This window comes from Mus pahari, chromosome 1, assembly GCF_900095145.1.
Source record: "Mus pahari chromosome 1, PAHARI_EIJ_v1.1, whole genome shotgun sequence".
NCBI lineage: Eukaryota > Metazoa > Chordata > Mammalia > Rodentia > Muridae > Mus > Mus pahari.
Genome location: NC_034590.1, coordinates 2897667 through 2903228, shown reverse-complemented (window position 1 = coordinate 2903228; position 5562 = coordinate 2897667). Strand labels below are relative to the sequence as shown.

The following is a 5562-nucleotide window of genomic DNA, read 5'->3' as shown; positions in this document are numbered from 1 at the left end:
AAATAAATAAATCTTTAAAAAAAAGAAAAAGAAAAAACTCAGGGGCGTTCCAATGTGGGTGCTTGATGAGGGCGTTCCAATGTGGATGCTTGATGAAGCCACTTCAGAGAGGTTAAAGTTGGCTCTCGAGTTTTAGTCTCATTCTTTTAGGTAACGTAAACCAGGGGTCAAGCTTATCATATCACTTTCATTGTTTATAAGGCTAAAACCAATAATTTCATCATAGTAACAAGCCTCTCATTGGTGCCTTGGTCAATGAGAACAATGCTTTGTGGCTCTTTGCAGTTGGTAAACCTGCATTGTTTGTTTATCTGTTTTGACTGAAGATGAAATCATTTCTGTCTAAGTAGTTTAGAATCAGAAGGAGTACAAATGAACATCCGCAGCACAGTAAACACAATCTAGAGCTGCCTATGGTGGAGCATTTCGCAGCAGTAAGGGAGTGTCTCTAACCGGTCTAGCGCTATAGTTGATGGAGCACTGCACTGCAGTAAGGGAATGTATCTAAACAGTCAAGTACTGCAGTCAGTAGAGCACTGCACGGCAGTAAGGGAGTGTATCACTGCTACTCACAGCAGGAATCCCATCAACACAGTGACAGAATCTGGAGACATTACATACCAACTGACCCATTCCCATGAAGCTTGTAGCTGTACTTGATTAAACTGCTCTAACCTCCCCAGCAGTGGCTGTGAGTTCCTCTTTACCTCCCTAATGTTGTGGATTCTCAAATGAAAGACACACACAAACACACACACACTCACACAGCCTTATATTTAATATGCCCTAAGCAGCTAAGTGGCAGGGCTACTCCCAAACCTTCATATGGCTAGCACACTCCCCCTTCCCATATTTCTGAATTATTACTTACTAAAACCTACATTCCATCCTGGCTGCCCCAGCCTGCGCCCGCCTGGACCACGATCCCCTACTCTTACATGTTGGTGTCTCTCTGTCCTGCACTTCTCAGGCCTAATCCTTCTACTTCCCTGGCATGGCAGGTCTCCTACTTCCCTGGTCCCCTTGTCTGCAAATCCTAAAGTCCCACCTCTGTCTCCCCGTCCACCCATTGGCCAGGCCACCGGCAGCTTCATTTGCCACTCAGAAGCAGCTGGGGGCAGGGCCCCTCAGCGTCTCACAGGCTGGGCACGCAGCTAAGGACGGTGTAGAACTGCGCCTGTTTTCTCCACCCAAGGATTACAGCCACACACAGCTCACTCTTCTGACTTCTAACACCTCTGCAGGTTCAAACCTCGTTGTGGTGGATTTGACTTAATGCTTGCATTATGGGTTCCCAGAATGCACGAGAATTCAGCAGTTCAGCTTGAGTATGAGAGATGCATGGAGGCTCTGAAGGCTGATGTGGCTGCGGAAAGGGAGTCCTCAGAGCCCGAAGTAGCTCTGGAACAAGTACAGGGGTGGAGGTGGGGTGGGGAGACAAGTCTTAGGGGAAGATGCTTCTGAAAAGTGGATTCATGAAATTGGAAGGATGATGGGGGTGGGGGGATGAGGAGATATGGTGGCCTGGCTGGCCTGCATCCTACAAACTCAACAGTTGTGCCACGTGAGCCATGGGGCTGCAGGAAACAAGGACAGGGTGGTAGGCAGCGTCCTGGAGCTCCCTCAGAAACCTGCCATTGCTGTATAGGGCTGGTCCTAAACCCTCCTGCATGGAGCCTCAGTGGCTGCAGCCTATGCTGCTTGCACGGCCCGCAGAGTAAAAGCGCAGGGCAGTGGTGCTGCTCGCAGGTTACAAACACAAATGTCAAGCCTGGCGAGCCCCCGACTGGCAGCCCCTGGGACATCCTGCCTAGCCACCCTGACTCTGGGCAACAGCAGGTTATCAAAGACAAGGCTGGGCAAGGGCCCAGTACTTGTGATGACAGATGACTCGTTACAATGAGTACTTGCATGTAAATCTGTTTGGGCAAAAAATAAACTGTAGCACGCTGCAGTTTCCAGTGTCATTTATATGTAGTAGAGAGGAGGGATGGTGCGGTTGATTGAGCAGCAGAGAGAGGCAGAGTTAGAGACCCTGATGACAGATGTAAGAGATGGCTGCTGTGGACAGGGAACGAGGCTAACCGTGTTGTGCGGCAGCCTGAAGCTTGCGCAGATTCAGCCTCAAACATGCTGCACCCGGGCTCTGAACAGCAGGATGTTCGAGAGGAATGTTTTCTGAATTGGGCCTCCGTGCTTCCCCTAGAGACCACAATGATATCTCTGGTTCACTGCCTCAGGCTGTGTTGAAGCCCAAGTTTCATGTGGGTGTCCTGGGTCCTACAGCAGCCAGGGGCCATGTTAGTATCTTAGCCTGAGTTCCCACTGAAGGCCATTCGAATGTCTATGATCAATGTGGCTGCCTGATGTCATATTGATGTCGTGGTTCATGCTGCCACTAAAGTTCATATGTAGGTCTATGGTCCTACTGCGGCTGGGAGGCCTTATTGTTGTCCATGGTCCATGTTACTACTGAAGGCCATTCAGAAGCATGTGGCCTGTGCTGTCGTCTGAATTCATGTTGATGTGTATGGATGGTGCTACTGCTAGGGGCATGGTGATGTGAGTGCCTTGTGTTGTCACCTGAGCCCATGTTGATGTCCTTGGCCTATGCTGACACTGAGTGTGGAGGTGTGATGGTATCCTGGCCTGTGCTGTGGCCAAGGACCGAGGGCAATGTTGATGTGTGTGGTCTGCACTGCCATTGGAAACCATGCTAATGCCGGAGGCCGGGTGCTGTCACCGGAAATCACATGGAAGGCCATGATCTGTGCTCGCACTGACTGTAAAGGGCAACGAAGCTACTTTGCAGTGGTAGCAATGGCAGGGCACGCACAGTTGAGAGATAGGAACATGGAATAGAAGGCTTCTGTGACAGCGTACCCCACCTCCCCCCAGCCCCCCAAAGGAGCAGCCTACAAGGAAAATCATCAATGGAGCTTTTTAAAATTTTGATAATTCTGGGGTGTACTCTCCACAATTCCCGGCTTCTGGTGGGTGTGGGCAGGGAAGCCTCTCTTTTCTTTACAGGGCCAGCCACTCGGAGTTTCACCATGCTCCAGTGAATATCTGCGCAACACAAAATGGACTATTTTTAAATTTTATTTGGGGGGAGGTCACAATGGGGGGGCACAGACCTTGGAGGACTGGGAAGTGAGTGTGTTGGGGTGCATGATGTGAAATTCCCAAACGATGAAAAAATTATGTATAAGAATTCATATTCTTGCCAGGCATGGTGGCCTGCTCACACCTTCATGTGCAGCAGCACTGGAGGCAGAGGTAGGGGATCCTGTGAGTTTTACGGCGCCTCCCTCCCTCCTGATCCACCCCTCTCTGTCTCATGAGAATGCAAACAGGAGTCTGCAGGATTATAATAAAGTGTGATGTGATATAATCAGGTGAAGCAAACACTAACACATCAGAGTAGGACAGACAGACAGGTCAGAGTAGGACAGACAGACAGGAGGAGAAGAGCCCAGCCAAAGCACAAAATAGATCCAGACTCAGAGGAACCACTCGGTCACACACTCAGGGATCTCGTAGAAATGCTAAAGTGGAAAACAACATACACCCAAAGGAAATGAAGGGTAAAAAGAGAGAAAAATATGGGCTGGAGAGATGGCTCAGTGGTTAAGAGCACTGACTGCTCTTCCAAAGGTCCTGAGTTCAAATCCCAGCAACCACATGGTGGCTCACAACCATCTGTAATGAAATCTGCCGCCCTCTTCTGGAGTGTCTGAAGACAGCAACAGTGTACTTACATATAATAAATAAATATTTAAAAAAAAAAAAAAGAGAGAGAGAAAAATATATAAATAAAATAAAAACAAAATGAATCCCAGCAGATGCATAGGTGGGTTGATCCCTGAGTTCAAGGCCAGCCTGGTTTACAAGGTAAGTTCTAGGACAGCCAAGGCCAGGGCTACACAGAAACCCTGTCTCAAAAAACAAAACAACACAACAACAAAACCCCGAAAATCCTGTGGCACAACATTATGAGACACAGGCCTCCAGAGATGCTGTTGGGTTCGTTTTCTGTTGTCGTTCTTCTGTGGGGCACTCAGCCTACCCCTAAGAGTGGTCAGTGTCCACAGCGAGACTGGGGGATTTTATTACCACATCAATATCGCTGCTTTTCTCAATCTTTTAAAATTCTTTCATGTTAATTTAATCTTGCATGTAAAAGTTCATCCCTGTTTTCAAGAGTTTCCATTTGAACGCTGTGCTGTTAAGGGATGTATAGCGGCTTTCTGAGTCTCATTTGCATCTATTACTATGGCTCCCTTGTGATCCTCTGTTGGTGAGACTGTCCATAGAAGTCTGATGTGCTTTCCATTTCTAGTGTTTTGCTGTGGCTCTTCCTCAGTATTTCTGTCTTACTGAGTTCCTTTTTCATGTCCTGTGTCTCCGTCCTCATTGCATTCAGCTGTGTGTGTGGTCTCTTAGAATATTTTCAGGCATTTGTTTTATTCTTTGAGTTCTTTGACCACACAGATCCTTTTAAGTTATTTTTGAGGTGGTTTCATCTGTTTATTTTCACTGGATGCCACTACTGTAATAATGATCTTTGGGAGATTTAGGTTGCCTTGGTTTTTCTTCTTACTTGTGTATTGAGACTTGCACATCTGGAACTAGACGGTTGAATCAATTTCCTACCCACCTTCTCCATATTGTTTCAGAGTGGGCGTTTCTGGGTTAGCAATCTCTTCAGTCTTCACTGTGAAGGGTACTGGGTACCTGGTAGGACTGTGTGTGTGTGTGTGTGTGTGTGTGTGTGTGTGTGTCTGTGCGTATGTGAGTGTCTGTTTGTCTGTGTGTATGTGTGTCTATCTATGTGTATGTGAGTGTGTGTATATGTATATCTATGTGTGACTGTGTATGTATGAGTGTATGTATTTGTGTATGTGTGTGTCTATGTGTCTGTCTGTGAGTATGTATATGTGAGTGTGTGTGTATGTATATGTGTGTGACTGTGTATGTATTAGTGTGTGTGTGTCTGTGTGTATGTGTGTCTGTCTGTATGTGTATGTGAGTGTGTGTATATGTATATGTGTGACTATGTATGAATGTATGTATGTGAGTGTCTGTCTGTGAGTATGTCTATGTGAGTGTGTGTATGTATGTCTATGTGTGTGACTGTGTATGTATGAGTGTGTGTGTGTGTGTGTGTGTGTGTGTGCATTCAGAGTCTGGGTAGGTGTTCTGACCTCACTTAAGGAAGGTTCAGGACAGTAGCATCTTCGGTGCTGCGATTACCAGTGTGATGGGCAGAATTGAAACTTCCTGACATGCTGAACTCACCATGACAACAGGCCAGGCCAAAACCTCCCTAGCACAGTGCTTGCCAGAGAAACAGGCAAGGCTGAAGCCTCCCAGGTGTGCTTGTTTATCAGGTGTCATTTTTCTTTCTAGCTGAACAAAATTCTACTATATATACATACCACTGGCTCTGTTTTCTAGTAGCTTGACAATATTGCTAATATGACCTTTGCTTCATTTTGTTTAGAAAATGGGCAATGCTTTTTGTTTAGTTTTGTTTTGTTTCTCTCTTTTTTTTTTTTT

The 5562-nt window shown here is 46.6% G+C and overlaps 1 protein-coding gene across 1 annotated transcript in view; it reads right to left on the bottom strand.

The window, feature by feature from the left end:
• The window catches only part of LOC115062411 (zinc finger protein 383-like), a 53817-nt gene that overhangs the window by 17451 nt on the left and 30804 nt on the right, over positions 1-5562 (bottom strand). The window lies entirely within an intron of this gene.